Source organism: Lathyrus oleraceus, chromosome 6, assembly GCF_024323335.1.
Source record: "Lathyrus oleraceus cultivar Zhongwan6 chromosome 6, CAAS_Psat_ZW6_1.0, whole genome shotgun sequence".
Lineage (NCBI taxonomy): Eukaryota > Viridiplantae > Streptophyta > Magnoliopsida > Fabales > Fabaceae > Lathyrus > Lathyrus oleraceus.
The window spans coordinates 227801827-227823725 of NC_066584.1; positions in this window are offsets into that span (position 1 = coordinate 227801827).

Consider the following 21899-nt stretch of genomic DNA (forward strand, 5'->3'; position numbering starts at 1 on the left):
AGGATATGTAGAAGTCACCAGAAACCCCACATCAATTTGCTTCTAAACTTCTTCTTTAATCTTCACTGCCATATCAGGATGAGTTCTTCTGAGCTTCTGCTTCACAGGCACACACTCAGGCTTCAAAGGCAGGAAATGTTGCACGATATCAGTATCTAGACCAGGCATGTCTTCATACAACCAGGAAAAGACGTCGACATAGTCTCGTAGCAACTCAATCAACCCCTTCTTAACAGACTCTTCCAGGAGTGCCCCAATCTTCACTTCACGAACACAATCTTCAAACCCCAAGTTGACTGTTTCCAGATTCTCAAGATGCGGATGAATGATCTTCTCTTCGTGCTCAAGAAGACGGGTAATCTCGTCAGGAATCTCTTCAACATCATCTTCTTCGGTCTCAAATACAGGGAACTCAAAGTTGGGAGATGGCGTTGGATCATTATGTTCAATGGGTTTAATTAACCTGCATAATGATTTTGAGTATAAGAGATTTCAGAATTCAAACAAGGCAAATCATTATGCAGATGAAAAGATTAATTTTATTCTTTTTTTTAGGGTTTTATGGTGATCACCAATTTCATGCAAAAAGCAAAAAAGGAAAAATAATTTGGAAAAACAAACATTTAACATGTAATTTTTTGAATGAATATCATTGTACTAATATGCCAACAATTTCATCACTTCTCCCTTTGGCATGGTAGAAGGGTTTTAGAACAAAATGAACATATTACGTGGACTTGTGGATAACTGTTGGAACATCAACAGCGACCCAATTATTGCAGATTCCACCAGGGATGACAAAGTTGCCCAGATCTTCCTCTTCATCATCTTCAACAATTGCAGCAGCCTCTTGATCTTCTACAGTGTGGATAAAACCACCACTCTAGAACAGCCCACACTCATTGGAAATGCCTGAAGAATACCCTATGCCAGCTCGAGATTTATTATCTTCCATATTGATCATTTGTCCTAAACCAGTAGTTGCACCATGCTCAATGGCCAACTTCGCATCATTGTAGGAAGCAAATGAAGAAGGTCCTTTCCTTGAAGGCACAGCAATAGATAAGGCTTAGAACGGAGTCCCAACCTCATCCTCAGCATCTATATAGGAAAAGAAAGATAAATGGCTAACCAAGAGAGCCTTCTCTCCCCCTATCACCGCCAACTTCTTATTCTTGACGAATTTCAACTTTTTGTGTAGGGTGGATGTCACGGCGCCTGCCTCGTGAATCCATGGTCTACCAAGCAAACAGCTGTATGATGGATGAATATCCATGACCTGGAAAGTGATCTGGAAATCACTAGGTCCAATCTTGATCGGGAGTTCAACTTCGCTGATCACAGTTTTCCTCGATCCATCAAAAGCTTTAACAACCACTCCACTCTGCCTCATGGGAGGCCCCTGATAAGAAAGTTTGGTCATAGTGGACTTTGGCAACACATTAAGCGATGATCATGTGTCTACCAACACATTAGACAAGGCACCATCCTTGCAGTTCGTAGAAATGTGTAGAGCCAAATTATGGTCTTTTCCCTCCTCGAGAAGATCAACATCGCAGAAGCTCAAATTGTTACAAGCAGTTATGTTTGCAACAATGTTATCGAACTGATCAATAGTGACATCGTGGTCCACGTATGCCATGTCCAGCACCCTCTTCAAAGATTCATGGTGTGGCTCAGAATTCATCAACAAAGATAATACAGATAACTTTGATGGAGTTTGTAGCAGTTGATCAACAACATTATACTCGCTCCTCTTAATGAGCCTCAGCATCTCATCACAGTCCTCTTTCAAAATGCCATGCTGGCCAACCAGGACAGGAGTTTTATCAACAACAGCAGAGTCAACACCCTTCACAACAAGTGCCGGATTAGAAGAAGTCCCCACAGGACCGGCAGGATTAACAACAGTAGTTCTTCTCACGACATCTTCGTGGGGTTTCGGAAGCGCCAAGTGTAACACCTCAAAATTTGCCGTCCTCTCTTGGGACTGGCTTAACATATTTGCATATCATTTTAGGTCATTAGGCATTGCATATTGCATATCATGTGGTTACATTGTGCAAGTCATCCTCATAAGTCTTGGTTAGAAGATAAGAGGTGGAGATGCAAGCCTAGGGTTTTATTGACTGATCATTAGCCATCTGAGGATTGGGCTATGAATTAGGGTTTCATGATTTCTCAAGGAGATTGGTCTTGATCTTGGTTGCAATGATACATCATCATTATCATGGTCTTGATATCATCCAAGGAGTTCCAGTGATTGATGATATACTTTGAGATTAGGGTTTTGACCACTGGTCAACCCTAATCAGTTGTATTGAGCCAATCAGGGCTTGGCAAGGAGATGGGGTCTATAGTGGATATGGGGATCATCATGTGATTATATTGAGCTTATGGAGTCTAGGGTTTCACCATTGAGCCATTTCATCAGAGAATTGGGGCTCAACTTGATCAGTGCATTGCCAAATTCATCTATCAGTGAAAAAGTCAACTGTGGTCAACTGTACTTGATTTTATGGATTTGGAGGTGGGAGAGAGTTGGATACACTTCATTCATGTTGAAACAAGTTTCATTTGACATTTCAAACATCAAGAATGAAGAAAATAAAGTCAGATGGAAAATTGCCAAAGATAGAAAGTGACTTGTAATGGAGGTTTCCAAAAATGGAAAGTTTTTTCACCACAAAATTACATGTCCAACAATGCTTCAAATGAAAATTTGTTCAACATGAAAGTTGTAGATTTTGCTCTTACCTTTCCAAAAAGTCCAAGAACTTGAAATTCCCATGCATGGTTGACAAGTTATGGTCCATTCATTTTCCAAAAATGCCTAAAATCAAAGTGGCATAACTTTCACATGGAATGTCCAATTTGAGTGATCTTTTTGTGAGCAAACCCCATTTCACATGTACTTTCATGGTGCATAATCAAAATTCATCAAAAGTGGTCAAGGCAAAAAGTCAAATTTCAAGTGGATTCCTTTGTATTTTTGGTGTGAGATAGTGAAATTGAGATTTACAAGGCCTATGGACATGAGACCAATTCCAACACACTCCAAATGCAAAATATGACTTGTGCCAACTGGTTTTTGCTGTCACATTGCATTATTTGGCAAGGTCATTTTTGGACTTTCATTAAAAATGCAATTATGCTAATCAAGCCAATTTGCTAATTTGGATTAAGGATTGGATTAAGGCTTTGGTTTATATTGCTAATTGTAACAGAATTTGTTAACAACATTTCATTTTCCAAGAATTGCAACAAACTTTCCCTCCATTTTCTCTCAAATTCTCCAAGAACTTCATCACTTTTTTCAACATTTCTCCATGAATTCTACATCATTTTGCTTCATTCTTCGTGGATCCATGCTCTATAATCATCACTGAAGAACTGTTTTGCTAAATCGTGGCCAAAAGCTTCAAGATCTTAGACTGTTGGAAGCTTGCACAACAATGGAGTTTTGATAATTCTTGCATCTGGATCGTGCTGGAGCTAAGCTAGTTATTCCATTCAACTTCCTCGTCCTTAAGCATCATCTGTTTCACCTTCTTTCACCTGGAAACAAGCTGAATCGCATCTGCCATAACCACAAGGTGACTTTTCGAATTTCACCATTGCTCAAATCATGATATGCGTTTTAAAGATCTTTCGATGTAGGTTAACATGATGTTCATAGTTTGTGAATTGATTGAGTGTGGTGAGAGAAATCGTGATTTGAATATTTGATGTCCAATCTTCTTTCGCTCGATCCCGTCGCTATGCTTAGAATTAGGAGAAATCATTAGCATATTCTTAATCCTTGTTGGAAGACGGTTCTAATGACTATAAGTTTGTTGATTTTGGTTGAGTTTCGTTGTTCTTCATTTTTCTGGAAATCTGAGTTTGTTCTCGTCCAAGAACGCGTTTGAATGTGTGTTTGATCTTCATTTCCTTTGCCTGCGTTCAAATTCGTGTTTAGCGCCAGTATGAGCCAATGAGAACGCGCCATGGCTTCTAATTGGAACGGCGCCGTTTTGGCCTGGCTGTTTAATATTACAAAAATGCCATTATCCAATAATTATTCTGATTATTTCTTTTTCTTTTCCAAATTTTATTTCATTTGATTCACTCAACTTAAAAAATTCATATCTGATTCATTTCTTGTTCAATTTTGGTGAGATTTTTTGCATTGTTCTTCTTATAATGTGTAGAATTTAATCATGATTTTTGTGATTTTTGTGCACGTGTAAAAAAATTAAAATGCCTAGGGTTTGCTTGGTAGTGTCACATTTGTACATGCTTTGCCATATCCTTCATAAAATGATGATGCTTTCAAAGAAATTCATGAAATTTTTTGTGCTTGGTCTGGACACTTTGATGGTGATTTTCATGTAGAGTTTGTAATTTTTGGATACCTGGTTGTTGAGATATGAATTTTTGAATAGAGGTGTGACAATTTGTGTCACACCAAGCTTGATGAACTTCATGATTTTATTTAAAATGCTTAGGGATGCTGAATTGAGCTGAAATTTTGCATGAATGAACATATGAATGTTGAGATCACATGTGATTTTTTCTGGAATTTTTGATGACATTTCCTAATTGATTGTGATTTTCTCTTCTGTTGGCTCATTTTGTGACATTGTGTGACACATGATTGTATTTTGCTTTGTGAAATTCTGGTTACTGATTGTATGAGTGTGAAATTTTACATGTGGATTGTAGACACATTATAGGTCATTGTGGTTTTGATCCCATTCATTTATCTTGTTGTGACACTGTTTTATGATTTTTGGAAGTTGATGTTTGTTTGGATACCATGTGTTGGCTTGCTTGAACTTGTCTGAACTTTATGAATTTAATTTCCATACTTCCATTGATCCAAATGAGCTGAAAATTGATATGCTATTCATTGAATGTGTCCTGTTTAGGTTGGAATTTTTGTGGAATTAATTGAATTGTTTTGATATGGATTTGATTGAGATCTTTCTGTTTGGTCATTTGGAGTTGCAAATTGCATGTTGGATGCTATTTTGTGCATAAAATGATAATGGTGATTGATATGAGCATGGGACCAATTGCATTTGTTTCTAAATTGTTTGAATGTGATTTTGGATAATTTTCATTTGCTGTTTTGATTTTTTCATCCCCTTTGGACCCTAGGCTTGGCCTAGTGGTCTTGTTTCTCATGGTTGGTTTGGATTTTCAGGTTGAAATGCAAAAGGCTTAAGGAAAAATTGCAAGCTGATTAAATTGAGTTTTGTTTGATATTGTAAACTAACATTGGTTTTGTGTTGTAGGGTTTGATGCTTGAGTTTGGGCTCATGGCTTGCACTTGTGTGCATTAACTTGTGTTGACTGTACAAATTGACTGTTTGACTTTTGCTGTTTACTGTTGGTTTGTCTGAGTACTGATGATACTTGATTGATTTCAGGTACATTAAGTTGCTTACAGTTCTTTAAGAAATTGCTTGCTGTTGCTTGGTTTTATAAACCAGTTGAGGTAGACTCTCTTGTCTCCATGTAGTCTGGAAGACCTGGCTTGTTATTTGGCCAGGCAACTGTCTGAAGTCCTCCTTAAGAGGCGATGTTTGTGATTGTTTACTTTTGTGCCAAGCAGGTAAAGACCTCTATGAGGCAATTGGCGGAACCCAAGGGATATGCAATCTATCCCCCGCTATTCTGTTGAGTCGTCCCTCTGCTCACACCACTGTGTTGATGCATTGGGACATTAACCCAAGATCTTGTGCTGTTGCACAATCGAGTCAGAGTCTTGAGCATAGAAGGGTCCCTCCATTCTAGACCCACGCTCCTTTGTCTGAAGCTCTCCCTGGCCAGGGATAAGAGCTGTGAAGTCTCATCTTCACTCACCTTTCATCAGCTTCACCTTAGCCTCTCAATGGCAAGGTTAAGAGCTAACTCTACCCTTGTACAGATGACTTGCCTCGGCAGTCCACCCTTTGTTTGAGCCCACTTCTGACTGGATATAGTGTGTGCTTTGTGAATATTTGCTGGAAATGTTTGTTTTGTTTTGTTGATGCTTGCATGCTTGCTTTCTTCCTGAATAGGATTAGCTTGCTGTTGTGCAAGTAGGTAGAAACCACAACATAGGGCAATGATGCATGATAACACTAGGCTCGAGTACAGCTCCCTGGTAGTGTGTCTCCCCTTGGTTTCTGGCTAGAATTTCTTTCCCTTTCAGGGGAACTACGTCGCCCTGATCCTCATACCAGATGAGGTACGTAGGCAGGAGACCGTGCGAGGTCTCTCCGGGCACTTTTTTTTCTTTTTGTGTGTGTTTGCTTGTTAATCCTCTTGTGTGTCAGGATATGGATGTAAGCCCAGCGATTGGCTGTCTGTATCCTGATTGTGTTTGTTTGGTTCGGAAGCCGATGTAAGTCCAGCGATTGGCATTCAGGTTCCAAGTTTGCCTGAGTTTGTGTGTGTCTTGTTTGGCGTGCGTGAGCCGAACTACGGCAGCTCTGATTCTCGTTCCAGACGAGATACGTAGGCATAGGATGCGATATCCTAGCGAGCCCTCTTCCTCTTAACCCCACCTGTGTTGTCTTCGGTGTGTGTGTGTGTGTGGTGGTTTTAGCAACCTTTTCTTTCTTTTAGAACGTGGATCCCGTCGAGTACGACGGACGTGAGGGGTGCTAATACCTTCCCCTTGCGTAACCGACTCCCGTACCCTTTCTCTTTGGTCGCGAGACCATGCTTTTTCCAGGTTTACTCTGAGCGTTTCCTTTCCCTCTTTGGGATAAATAACGCACGGTGGCGGCTCTGTGTTGTGTTTTGTTTCAGCTCGCCGGTTGTTTTTCGCGGATGCGACACCAAGAAAACACGACCACTCTGGGTCACACCACTAACATCTGAGATACTCACAACAGAGGTGGAGGGAAATGGCACCTCTCTTCCATCTTCTACCATAACTGCATTGTACCTGTAAGGAACAACTTTGTCTGAAGAATACGGGACAGGGCCCGCTGGCTTGATTACAAGAGATGGAGAAACCTTCTTCTTGCTGCCATCATATTTGACGACAACAGGCTCTGGAATCCTGAATACAGGAGAGATAACATCAACTTCATCCTCATTACGATTCTGAAGTATTTCAATTATACCCTGATCCAGCATCTCTTGGATGTCCTTCCTGACTTGTCGGCATCCTCTTTCGTTAATGGTGCACACCTGGCACCTATCATGGTCATGCTCATAATGGTTGTATCCACACAACTGCTTATGCATCTCGACCAAAGATTGTCTGATATCGTTGACATACAGGACTTTGTAATTACCAGGGCAACCCTGGACCATATTCACAACAGCTTTCCCATGCTCGAGTAATGGGTTCTTCCTGACATTAGGACATACGTCCTCGAAAAACAAAATCCCACTTCTCACAAGGTCTTGTACCTTGGTCTTCAGGGGATAACAATTCTCCACATCATGTCCTGGAGCACCAGAATGATATACGCAGTGTAATTCTGGCTTGTACCACCACTGAGGGTTGGTTGGTACAGCGGGAGGGTCTCGTGGAGTAACTAACTTTCTATCGATCAGAGATGGATAGAGTTCAGCATATGACATCGGAATCAGGTCAAAAGTGACCCTCTCCCTCTCGTAGTTGGTGCTGGTGTTATTGTTGTTTCGAGGCTGGTAGGCCTGCTGTTGTGGATGATGTTGTTGTTGATATTGTTGATGTTGTTGTTGATGCACTTTTCTAAAGGCAGGTGCTATATGAGCCACCTGGTGTTGGCTAACGGCAGAACGCATGTTCTTCCTCTTCATAGAAGGCCTTCGTTTGATATGGGAAGACACAGCATGTGCCTCTCCCTCCTTCTTCTTCGCAAAGCCTCCATACCTCTTTGCCGAAGAGTTGTCCTCCCTGGTGAGACGTCCTTCACGGACTCCTTCCTCTAGCCTCATTCCCATATTCACCATTTTGGTGAATTATAAGGGAGCACTAGCAATCATCCTCTCATAATAGAAAGAACTCAAAGTCTTCAAAAAGATCTTTGTCATTTATTTCTCTTCAAGGGGTGGCACAATTTGTGCTGCCAACTCACGCCACCTCTAGGCGTACTCTTTAAAAGTCTCCTTCTCTTTCTGGGACATCGCCCTCAACTGGTCCCTATCAGGAGCCATATCCACATTGTACTTATATTGCTTGACGAATGCTTCGCCAAGATCGTTGAAGGAGTGGATGTTCCCGATGTCCAGACTCATGTACCACTTGAGTGCAGCACCAGACAAGCTATCCTAGAAGTAGTGGATTAGAAGTTGATCATTCTCAGTTTGTGTTGACATCTTGAGAGCGTACATCACAAGATGGCTGAGAGGGCAAGTGTTTCCCTTGTACTTCTCAAAGTCAGGTACTTTGAACTTTACAGGGATTTTAACATTGGGCACAAGGCATAACTCAGCAGCAGTCTTATCGAAGAGGTCTTTACCCCTCAAAGTCTTTAGTTCCTTGAGAAACTCAAGGAATTGTTCTTTCATTTCATCCATCTTCTCGTAAACATCTGGGCCCTCAGACGGCTCAGAATGATAGATGGTGTCTTCAACTCTAGGTAAAGTATGCACAACGGTGTAACACCTCAAAATGTGCCCTCCTTTCTTGAGACTAGTTTAACACATTGAATTCCATATTTTAGGACATTAGGCATTGCATTTTGCATATCATCTGAAAATAAGAAATTCATCCTCCAAAGTCTTTTCAAAAGATGGAGAAGTTGCATGATTCAAGCCTGGGGGTTTCTATATATTGAGGATCAACCATCTGAGAGCATGGGATGCAGTTAGGGTTTCTTGATTCTTCAAAGATCTTGAGCATTATCTTATTTGCAAGGATATGTTACCATCATCATGGTTCTATCATCACCAAGGGTTTCATTGTTCATTCTCAAGCTCCTTTGGATTAGGGTTTTGACCTCTGGTCAACCCTAATCAATGCCATTCTTTCAACCAGGGTTTCTCAAGGAGATGAGGCATTTTCTTGGGGTGAGGATTACATGATTGTTATGAGAAGCTTACATGGGCTAGGGTTTCATTTTTGAGCAATTTCCCCAAGTGGTGGAGGTTCAAGCTGATCAGAGCATGTCAAGGTCATTTGTGGACCAAAATGTCAATTGTGCAAGAGCTGAGGGCTATGAGTTGGGGAGATGAATTTAAACACCTCAATCATGTTCAAAAGAGGTCCATTTGTCATTTTAAACATCTATCTTGAAGATTTTGAAGTCATGGCAAAAGTTTCCAAAAATGGAAAGTGACCTGTAATTTCAAGTTTCCAAAAATGGCAAGTTTTTGGTCCACATTCAACTTAAATTATCAACATCAAAGAATCTTTAAATGGATTTTTGGTGAACATGAAAGTTGAAGATCTTTCTCTTCTATTTTCAAAAAGTCCTATATCATGATCATCTGATAATTGGTTGAGAAGTTATGGCCAAATGATCACAAAGTATACATGGAATTTCAAAGTGTCATAACTTTTGATTCAAAACTCCAAATTGGTCCACTCTTTTTGCAAAATGCTTGTCATGACCAATACTTTCCAAATGAATCATTGCCTTGCATGGAAGAAGCTCATAGGCTCACTTATTCACACATGTGCAAAATGGAGGGAAACTTCATAATTCAAATTTGGTTGATGCTACAAACAAAATACCACTTCCATGATGTTTATTAGTTGGTTTTAAGTGAATTTGAAGCCATTGCATGTACTGTTCACGTGTGGATTAGCCATGCTAGCTCACATCTGCAAATTTGCACCTTGTTTCAAAATCCACTAATCTTGTTTAACCATTGCCTAATTGAGATTTCAGTATGATTAACACCTCATATAAAAGCTAAACCATAACTGAATTTCCTGATAACTAACTTTTCATATCTCAAATTTTCACTCTCCCTCCAAAATTCTCTCTCCTTGAATTTCAAAATTCTTCACGCAAACCTTGATTCTCTTTGCATATTCTTACTCCTTGTGGAATTCTGAGCAGGATTCAACCATTGGATTGGATATTGAGCTTGATTTTGAGTAGGTCGTGTGCATGAACATCTTGATGGAAGCTTGAAATTCAGTTGGATCTAAGAGGTTTCAGTGGATTCTTTGTACACAAAGCTTCGAAGCAAGTATAGAGGAGAAGATCTGGAAGTTTTGGAAGCTTGAACACACGATTTTTGATCACTGCACTTCAAGTAAGTGAAAATTCGACCTCTCTTTTTTGCCAATTTCTTGTGATAAATGCGTAGATCTCACTTAGGTGATCATGCTGATATGTTTAGATCTTGAAATGGATGAAAAATGAGGAAGATATGTTGAATTAAAGTTTTGATATCATAAATGTTTTGCCTCGATCCGTTTGATTCATGAGTTTTTAGGTTAAATGAACATGATATTTGGATTCCTTGTTGAAAACCGGTTCCAATGGTGTATGGCTCGACGATTTCTGGAAAAATATTTGAAGCTCCACCGTGGACACGGTCGGAGAAGACGATCGGAACTACTGTTCCGGCGTCTGGTTATGCTTCCTTAGGGTTTGGTCCACGTCGGATCCACGTGCGCGCCTGTTGGCATTTCCATTGGCCATGATCCTTTTGACTGCGCTGAGTGTGCTTTTTACCGTGTGATGTGGCTGCCACGCGTTTAAATGGAACATTGTGTTTTAGCATTGGAACGCTTGGAACCTCGCTTGCATGGGTTCGAGTCTTGGTTTGTGTGTTTTGTGATTTAATTTGAACTCTCATTTTGGACCTAGCTAGTGTGTGTTTGATTCCATGCTTATGTTCATTTGCTGATTTATTTTTGATTTCTCATGTATCCATGGACGCGTGGGTTCGATTCTTGGCCTTGCTCATTTCTGAATTTCATTCAAATTAATTGTTTCCCTCCAATTTCTTTTATTATTTCAATTATTTTAGTTGTTTTGTAAAAATTCATAAAAAATAGTAAAATGCTTCAAATTGATCCCAATTTTTTTTCAATTTCTTGTTTTAATGTCTAGTTTTTTATAGGATTTATTTCATGATTTGTTGATTGCTGGATTTTTATTTGATATTTTTTTATTGAACATGGTGCCAAATTGATATGTCATGATAAATGCTTTGTGAAATGCTCATGGTTAATCCAATTGATCTGAAATTTTGCATGCTTGATCCTCACATGTGATATGATTTTTTGGAATTGGTTTGGAATTTTTATCACATGCCATCACTGTTTTGGACACATGAACATGTAGTGTGACAATTTGTGTCACATTTGTAATGTTGCATTTGTGCATTTTCATTCACCTATCATTTGAGCTCTTATGGATTTAATTTTTTGCATGATGATCATTCATAACATGTGAAATTCACATAAACAATTTCAAGACCATTGGATGTGTTTCTGTTTTGATTTGGATTTTCTAATTGGGATGTCCAACTTTGTGCACATTGTTTGCCTTTGCATGACATGAATTGTTTGAAGCATTTGCCTTATGAATGGATGCTGGTCCTTTTGAGGACATCTTATGGATTGTTTGAATGTGCTTCATGTGAAAGATTGAATTCTATTTTGGTCATTTGATTTGCTTTTGAACCTAGTCTTTGTACTAGTGGTTTGTACCCATACTAATTGTGCTTTGTGTTTCAGGTTTGGACATTTAGCACTAATGGTTGGTTTGATCTCCCTTTGTGAGATGCCAATACCTTTGATTACTAACTATTGTTGTATTGTAGGTCCATTGATGTGATGAACTCACTTGAGTGCTTGCACTTATGACTTGCATTGTGTAGATATTGGAAAGTTCCACTGTTGTCTGTTGGTTTTCTGAATACAATATTAACTGTTTGACTTTTGTACAGGTACATTAGTTGCTAGCTAGCTTTTGCTTAAGCTTTGGATTGTGGTTGACACACCACTGAGGTAGTTTAGCCTTCTTACTCCATGTAGTCTGGAAGCCCTGTCACCTTTTTGGCAGGCATTTTGGCCGAAGTCCTCCTTATGAGGCTCTGTTTGTGTTTGTTTACATTTGTGCCAAAGACCTCCAAGTGAGGCATGTTACTTGTTAAGTCCTCCTAAGTGAAGAGGCAATTGACAGATAGAAGGGATTAGCAATCAATCCCCTATTATTCAGTGAGTCGTTCATTATGCTCGCACTACGTGTTGATGCTCTTGAACAATGTACCCAAGATCTTTGTATAGGGTCAGTCAAGTGGAATAGGGTCCCTCTTTCTGGATCCCCGCGCTTTCTTTGATTTGAGCTCACCCAGGCCAGGGTTAAGAGCATGAGGTCTAATCCTCATTACCATATTTGATCAGCTCACCCTAACTCTCAATGTTAGTGGTTAAGAGCTTCAGCATACCCCTACAGTTTTGGCTTGTTTGTCGAGGTTGATATGACCCCTCTTGACTAAAGCCCAACCATTTGTCTAAGCCTCTTGTTTGTGTATAGAGTGTGATGCTTGTTCAATTGTGTTGATGTTTATTTGTTGTTTGAACTGACTTGTTTCCTGTGTGAGTTAGGTTCTGATTAGAGACCTCAACCTAGGGATATCGTTTGCATGACAACTTTTAGGCTCGAGTTTTAGTCTCCCTATTAGTTTGTTTGCTTCCCTGGTCTCTGGTTAGGAGAGAATTTCTCCCCTGTTAAGGGGAACTACGTCGCCCTGATTCTCATACCAGATGAGATACGTAGGCAGGAGATCGAGCGAGATCTCTCCGGGAAACCTTTTTTGTTGTGTTGGTTTTGTGTGTGTGCATCACCCTTATTCCCGACTTAGGGATTTTGTTTGTGTGACAACTATTAGGCTCGAGTTCCAGACTCCCTATTAGTTTGTTGTTTCTCACCCTTTTGTTTTTTTTTAGCGTGTTCAACCTTTTTGTTTCTTTTGAAGTCTCAGCGTCTCTTTGTGTTTATGTGACAACTATTAGGCTCGAGTTCCAGACTCCCTATTAGTTTGTCAATCTGATAACTGTTTTCTTTGGTGTTCGCTGGTTAGCGTATGCTATTGTTTGGAGTCGGATGTAAGTCCATATATTGGCATTCTGTTTCCTTGTTTGTTTGGAGTCGGATGTAAGTCCATGTATTGGCATTCTGTTTCCTTTTGTGTGGGTTTTGTCAGGAGTTGGATGTAAGTCCATGTATTGGCATTCTGTTTCCTTTTGAGTGTTTCTTTGACGTCTCAGCGTCTCTTTTTGGTGTTTTGTTTCGGCGTGCGTTAGCCGAACTACGAGTGTTCTGATTCTTCTCTGGATAGAGAAGATACGTAGGCATAGGATGCGATGTCCTAGCGAGCATGTTCCCCATTTCCCCGAACTACGTTGACTCTGGTGTTTGTTTCTGACAAACTACGTAGGCCCAGGATGCGACATCCTGCCGAGTCCCCTTCCTTCATCTTCCTTCACCTGTTTAGTATTCCAGTGTGTGCATTTCTTTGAGCAGTTTATTAGCAACCTTTTCCTATTCTTTTGAGCGTGGATCCCATCGATTACGACGGACGTGAGGGGTGCTAATACCTTCCCCTTGCGTAACCTACTCTCGTACCTTGCAATCTCTGGTCGTAAGACCGTTCCTTTCCCTTTCTTAGGTCAGTCCTGTGCTTCCTTTCCGTCATAGGATGAATAGCGTCGGTGGCGGCTCTGTAAACTTGTTTTTTTCCGCCGGTTGTTTTTCGCGTTGCGACAGCTGGCGACTCTGCTGGGGAATAGCACTGCTGCTGGTCCATCTTCCCTAAGCGAGTCAATCCTAGCGCTCTCTAGGGTAGTTTGGGTTGCTTTTACTGTTTATTTATTGCATTTATGATTATTATACTGTGATTGTATATATTTGCATATATGTTTGCATGCATCATATTATCACTGTGCTGGATTCTGGACAGGTGTGGTTCCTTTGATTTGGGGTGGGTGTTCTGAGTGGGGCTAAAACCCAGGCCCGAGTATACACCTAGGATTAGTGTGGTCTCATGTCTCTGCACATGTGGTATTAACATGATGTTGAGACATGACATACCACAGCCGGACGAGGTTCATCTGAGAGAGCTCTTCCAGGTGGAGTAGTCTACTTTGTTGGGTTACCTCTTTTGAGCTGTTGACTTCGGTGACCGTTCTTTCCCGGATCTTTGGTTTAGATGATCTTACGAGAGATGCAACGGCACACCCGAAAGGGCAAACCCGTTGAGTATCTTGTCCGATTGTCGAGACCATTATCCGCCTTAGGATGACCTTATTAGAATTCACCTGTGAGGGGAGGGTTTGATTCCTACAGATGCAGATTCTGTTGGTGACTCTTTGATGGTGACTTTGGTTCAGTTGGATTTATGGATATTTATTTCTGACACGCCAGAGTTCTGTCCGTGGTATTTATCAGCGGGTTCCGTTTATTTCGGATCCCCGGGTTGAATTTGAGGGTACTTGTTCAGAGGATCTTGTTGTTATCCGTTCGGTGGATTTCCTGTGATGATGGTGGTATATCCTCCGGTTCCGTTTATTTCGGAACCCCGAGTTGGATTTATGGTTACCTAGTCCCTTGGATGGTTGTGATCAGTTCAGAGACCGGATCTTCCGTACAGTTGATGTTCAGATGACTTGGAGGATGGCACTGTGACTTGCATTCATGCATCTGCATCATTCCTATTTTGCATTTATCCGCATCTAACTCATGTTTATCCATATGCAGGGTACATTCTTGATTGAGATCCTGGTTGAGAGACATCCTTGTTCCAGATATGAGGACCGGCTTGAAAGATGATGTCGTCTACAGTTTTTTCGATCCAGAGATCAGCATGTTGAAGGATATGATAGCATTGATTACGCCTAACCATGTGGGGATGTTCCGTGAGGCTTATGGTAGTATTCTGAAGATGGTTTTCAGGCTTACATATGGGGATAGGAGTGCCATCCATACTCTTCTCCAGTTTTATGATCCTGGTTTGAGATGTTTTGTCTTCCCGGATTACTTGTTGGGACCTTTGATGGAGGATTATGCCGGTATCCTGGGTATTCAGGTCAAAAACCAGATTCCTTTCTATGTCACTAAGGAAGAACCTGATGTCGGTGAGATCTCTTGTGCTCTTTATTTGACCCCCGAAGTGACTAAGGGAGGTTTGAAGGAGAAGGGAAAGTTGCCCGGTTTTCATCTGAGTTTCTTGGAGGCTAAAGCCAAGAAGCATGCTGTTTTGGGTGATTGGAAGACTATCTGTGATCTGCTTGCTGTAAGCATTTATGGAATCATCTTGTTCCCTAACCAAAAGAATTATGTGGATATTAATTCCATCCGGGTGTTTGCTCAGAGGAATCCCATTCCTACCTTGGTTGGGGATGTCTATTACTCGGTCCATAATCGGAACGAGAAGCGGCGTGGAGGTTTGGTTAGATGTTGTGCTCAACTGTTATACAAATGGTTCATGGGATATTTGCCTTCCAGAGGTGCTTTTGTCTTTCTTGATCATACTGTCAAGTGGGCAACCAAGTTGATGGGTTTGCGAGCCAAGGACATAGCTTGGACTCACAATGGTGTGGCTGGACGAGATTTCATTTGCGGTTGTGGGAGTTTTCCTAATGTGCCTCTTATAGGAGTTCAAGGTTGTATTAATTACAACCCGGTGCTTCTTAAGAGACAAATGGGATTTGCCATGGAGGGTCCTCCCCTTGAGCGTGAGATTCAGGAGTCTTTCTACTTCCCGGTTGAGGGTAATCATACATCGTTGAGGCAAGCGTCTGATGCATGGCGCGACATTCAGAGGAAGGGCAAGGTTCCTTTTGGTAGGGTTAATAGTAGATCTTTTCCTCCATTTGATGATTGGCTCAGAAAGAGGGTTGAGCTCACGCATCTACCATTTCATGTGGGTGATCCTTGGTATCTGTTGATTGAGGAATCCCGTTCTTCTGTTAGTATGGAAGAGTTCCTTGAGATGAAAAGGGAGAGAGATCAGCTGCAAGCAGAGAAGACTGAGTTGGAAATGAGTGTTGCTAGGATTCAAATGGCTAATCAGGAAGTCAAGGGGAAAGCAGAAGACCAGGCTAAGAGACATGCTCTAGAGGTGAAGCGCTTCGAGATAGACACCGCCTATTATTGTAAGATCAGCCAAGTGTTAGAGTCATCTACGAAGGAGCATGACATCACCAAGGAGAAGTTGGCTAGAGCGTTGAAAGTCGTTGAAGATGAAAAGAGGAGACAAGTCCTTGTGAAGACTCAGAGAGAAGCTAGAGCCAAAGTCCTTACCGCAGACTGGGAAGCGAAGATTATGGCCGAGAGAGATCATTATCTTGCTGAGAGGGACCATTATTTCCGACAGATGAAGATTCATCAGAAAGAGGTGGGAAGACTTCAGCAGGAGAACACTGAGCTCAGGTTCGCTATGAAGTTTACCAGAATGGTTGATGATGCAGAACCTTCTGTGGGACCTTCTTCAGTTTAGACTTTTGTCGCAGTTATTATCATGTGTTGGATTACCGTCAGGCATGTTGACGGAATTCACTTGCTTGTATTTCTTTCCGATTATGGAGAATTGTACTGTTGGTTTGTATTAAACGTGATGTATGACTCTTGCACGTGTTGCGCACTTTTGATATACAGTGGTTATTATAATTCAGTGAATGATCTTCAAAGCTTTATTTGCTTTTCTGTGCGCACTCACATAACACACACATGGTTGGGTGATATCTTTGCTAAATCATAATTCTCTGAGTTGTATGACCAAATGATTGATGTCAGAATGTTGTTGTCGGATTATTATCTGTCTCGATGAAACCAGGATCGAAAGACACAGTGTTCCTCATATGGATAGACATTGCATTCATGCATGAATCATAATAACTTGTCTTCTATTTTGTAGGTGTTGGTTTCTAACGTGTTTGATTGTTTCAAGAATCATTGCTCGCGCACGTAGAATCATTCCCTTGCACGTAGCTCGTCCGCACAGATACCCTACCAGGCGCAACAAATCCAAACTGATGGATCTACCCAACGCAGACATTCTCGAGCTAAAAGAGAAGATGGGAGAGCTGATCAACGTCATGCAAGGGTTTGCCTTGGGGAAGAAGGCACTTGTTGAGAAGGTGGAAAAGCTTGAGCGGGCTTCGGCTGCCAATAGTGGCAATAATCAAGAGGGTGTTTCCAACAATGGTCTTGGTGGCTCTAGGGATGGTGGTGATCCCAGAAGGAAGGCGACTACATCTGGTGTAGTGATCAACAATGGTGGAGGTTTTGGTTTCGCTACGGGCGGAGGGCCAAATCCTGTGAAGGATAATCAGTTCCCTCCTTTCTTTGGGGCCATGGAGGATAAAGAAGAAGATCAGTTCTCTTTGCTGAATAAGCAATTTGGTCAGTATGGTGTTCAACCGCCAAACAAGGAAATTCAGGTACTAGCATAGAAGATCAGGGCTCTGGAAAGCCATGCTACTCCTGGGGCTATCAATATGACAAACATGGGGCTAGTTGAAGGGATTGTGATCCCACAAAAGTTTAAAATGCCCACGTTTGATAAGTATAATGGGAGTTCTTGCCCGGAAACTCATCTCCAGGCCTTTGTCCGGAAAATATCTGCCTATACCATGGATCAGAAGTTATGGATGTACTTCTTCTAGGACAGCTTATCTGGTGGGTCTCTAGAGTGGTATACCAAGTTGAGATTATCGGATATCAAGAGCTGGCAGGATTTGGGGGACGCTTTCTTTAAACAGTACCAGTTCAATGTTGACATGGCTCCTAGTTGTACCCAGTTGCAGGGTATGTCTCAGAAGCCAAATGAAGGGTTTAAAGAGTATGCACAAAGGTGGAGAGAGTTGCCTTCCAGAGTTCAACCACCGTTGGTGGATCGAGAGATGTCTGATCTGTTTATGGGTACCCTTCAGAGGACTTTTGCTGAGAGAATGGTGGGTTGTCCCGTCACTGGTTTTGCAGACATCGTGGTGGCTGGTGAAAGAATTGAAAGTTAGCTGAAGATGGGAAAGATACAGGGAAGTGCTTCGTCGTCTGGATCAAAGAAGCCCTTTGGTAACAGTCATCGTAAGAAGGAGGGTGACACGAGTGTTGTGTATGCCCAGAGAGGACATGGTAGGGATCGTTACTACCAGCACACTGCTGCAGTAACAATTCCTGCTGATAATCAACCTGCACAATAGCAACAACAACAGCCACAACAACGACAGTCGTTTCAGCAGAGAACACAACGGGTCGGGTATCAAGTGAGAGGAAGGGTGACTGATCGTCAGTTTGATAGGCCACCCGTGACGTATTCATTTTTGTTGAAGAAGTTGAAAGATCTGGGGTTGGTTCAGCTAAGAACATTGGCTCCGTTGAGACCGGATCAGAGGCCTGCCAATTATGATGAGAACGTCAAGTGCGAATTCCATTTTGGTGCCCCTGGACACAATGTTGAGAATTGTAAAGCTTTCAAACGTGTGGTCCAAGATTTGGTAGACTCCAAGGCCATCAATTTTGCACCATCGCCTAATGTTAATGTTAATCCCATGTCGGCGCATGGTCAGATGGGGGTGAATGCAGTTTTGAAGGGTGAGAGGAGAATTGGGGTGATGAATGTAGATCACTTGAGGACTCCGATGGCTGAGGTCAAGAGACAACTGTTGGAGAATGGAGTTTTTCCGGGTTGTGATGATTGTTGTGCTGCTTGCTCGGTCGCTACCAATGGTTGTGTTTTATTGAGGGAGGTTGTCCAGAGAAGGATGGAGGAGGGAAGTCTCCGATTTGAGAGAGTTGGTTTGGAGAGGGAGGATGTTTCCACCATAACCATCTATTTTGATCCTATCAACTTGTCAGCGCCGGCAGAAGCAGCTCCAGTTACCATCACGGTACCAGGGCCGATTCCATATGAAAATAATGATGTTGTGCCGTGGGATTATGGTGGGGAGGTATACTGTAATGGAGAGAAGCAGGAGGATCAGGCTGCAGGTGAAACCACCGTTTCAAAGGTGGATAATGCCGGACCCAGTGGTTTCACTCGCAGCGGAAGGTTGTTTGTGCCTGACACATTAAGGAGTGGGGAGGCAAAAAAAGAAAAGAAAGATAAGGCCGAGGCTTTAGCCAGGGCAAGAGGTAAGCAGGTGGTGAGTGAGGGTACTCCTGTAGCGGCACCGGCGCCTGTTAGGTCAAAAAAAGAACTTGATGATGAAGCCGAGGAGTTTCTGAGGATCATCAAGAAGTCTGAGTATAAGCTTGTTGACCATCTGCAGCAGACTCCGTCTAAGATTTCAATCTTATCTTTGCTGTTGAGCTCCGAAGGGCATAAAGAGGCTTTGTTGAAAATATTGAAGAGAGCCTATGTCCCGCAGGAGATAACGGTAAATCAGTTGGAGACAGTGGTGTCTAATGTCAATGCCAGCCATGGGCTGGGTTTCACTGATTTGGATCTTACGGTGGACGGGTGTAATCACAATAGGGCATTACACATTTCAATGGAGTGTAAAGGAGCTGTGCTCTCGCACGTTTTGGTGGATACCGGCTCGTCACTCAATATGTTGCCGAAGAAGGCCCTGGCAAAGCTGGATTGTGAAGGGTTGGTTTTGAGGCCGACTGACCTGGTGGTTAGAGCATTTGATGGCTCTAAGAGGGCTGTGTTTGGGGAAGTGGAGCTCCCTGTGAAGATCGGGCCTGAGGTGTTCAAGTCAGTGTTCTATGTCATGGATATTCAGTCGGCCTACAGTTGCTTGTTGGGTCGACCATGGATACACGCTGTTGGGGCAGTAACTTCGACTTTGCACCAGAAATTAAAGTATATCTGGGACAGGCAGGTCATAACAATTTGTGGAGAGGAAGACATTTTTGTCAGCCACTTGTCATCGTTCAAGTATGTTGAGATGGACGGCGAAATATTTGAAACACCAAGTCAGGCGTTCGAAACCGTCAAGGTGGAGAATGCCATTTTTGCCAAGGAAGAGAAGAAGCCGTCCATTTCTTCTTACAAACAGGACGCTGAGGTGGTGAAGAGTGGAGAAGCCCCAGGTTGGGGAAGGATGATAGACATTGCCGCAAAGGAAGACAGGTTTGGGGTTGGTTATCAGCCGGGCCGAGGCTCGTCTGGACAGAGCAGAGGACGTCGTCAGCCGTTCACGTTCACCAGTGCTGGAATGCTAGATCCAGATCACTCTGTGTGGTGGGTGAAGAGATTGACAGTGACTGCGAGCTCGACTCATGGATAAAACCGTGCGTACCAGGGATGGAGATCCAGAACTGGAAGGCCGAAAAGATCATCACTGTCACTCTACGTGAAGAGTAATATATCTATTTTTCAATTCTGTCTGCATGAAAACCATACGTTTTGCCTGAAACGTAATGGTTCATTGTAAGGGCCACCTCATGTGTTTCATTTTGCAATATTTGCATCATTAATAAAAGGATGTTTTTCACATTAAAAGCGGTGTTCCCTGTTTTTCATTTATTTTTGCAGTTTAATAAAAAAATAAAAATGGCAATGTTTGTTTTCATTTTTCTTTTTATTTGTCGCGTCCCAACTCTAAAGCAATGCATGAATCAACATTCATACAGATGCGATCATTCTCCGGATCTCATTGATAATAATCCTGTTACACCCTCATATGACTTCGACAATCCGATCTATCATGCTGAAGAAGAAGGCGAAGAAGATTGTGAACTGCCGGAAGAATTAGCCAGGTTGTTGAAACAAGAGGAGAAGGTGATTCAACCGCACGAAGAGCAAGTCGAGGTTGTCAATCTGGGCACCGAGGAGGTTAGAAAAGAAGTAAAGGTTGGGGCCGCTTTGGAGGTGAATGTCAAAAGCAGAATGGTAGCCTTGTTGAAAGAGTATGTTGATATCTTCGCCTGGTCTTATCAAGATATGCCAGGGTTGGATACCGATATCGTTGTACACAAGTTGCCATTGAAAGCAGATTGTCCTCCAGTGAAGAAGAAGTTGCGCAGAACTCGACCCGAGATAGCCATGAAAATCAAAGAGGAAGTACAGAAGCAGTTGGATGTTGGTTTCCTAACTGTCACTAATTATCCGCCTTGGGTCGCGAATATTGTGTCGGTGCCGAAGAAGGATGGAAAGGTGAGGATGTGTGTGGACTACCGGGATCTGAATAGAGCTAGCCCGAAGGATGATTTCCCATTACCTCACATCGATGTGTTGGTAGATAATACAGCTCAATTCTCGGTGTTTTCCTTCATGGATGGCTTTTCTGGCTATAATCAAATTAAAATGTTGCCAGATGATATGGAGAAAACAACGTTCATCACACCATGGGGCACTTTTTGTTATAAGGTGATGCCATTCGGTCTCAAGAACGTCGGTGCCACGTATCAAAGAGCTATGGTGACCTTGTTTCATGATATGATTCATCATGAAATTGAATGCTATGTTGATGACATGATAGCAAAGTCCCAAACAGAAGAGGGGCATCTGGTAGATCTGGCCAAGTTGTTTGACCGATTGAGACAATTCAGATTAAGGTTGAATCCGAATAAGTGCACTTTCGGGGTGCGGTCCGGTAAGTTGTTGGGGTCATTGTAAGTGAAAGAGGAATCGAGGTTGATCCTGCTAAAGTAAAAGCAATACAAGAGATGCCTGAACCTAGAACAGAAAAGGAGGTTCGTGGTTTCTTAGGTAGATTGAACTATATTTCACGGTTCATATCTCATCTAACAGCCACATGTGAACCCATATTCAAGTTGTTGAGAAAAGATCAAACGGTCAGGTGGAATAATGATTGCCAAGCGGCATTTGAAAAGATAAAAGAATATTTGCAGGAACCTCTGATTCTGATGCCTCCTATGGAGGGACGACCGTTAATTCTGTACTTGACCGTCCTCGAGGGGTCTATGGGGTGTGTGTTGGGGCAGCATGACGAGTCTGGTCGAAAAGAGCATGCAATCTACTACCTTAGCAAAAAGTTTACCGACTGTGAAACAAGATATTCACTGCTCGAGAAAACTTGATGTGCTTTGGCATGGGCTGCT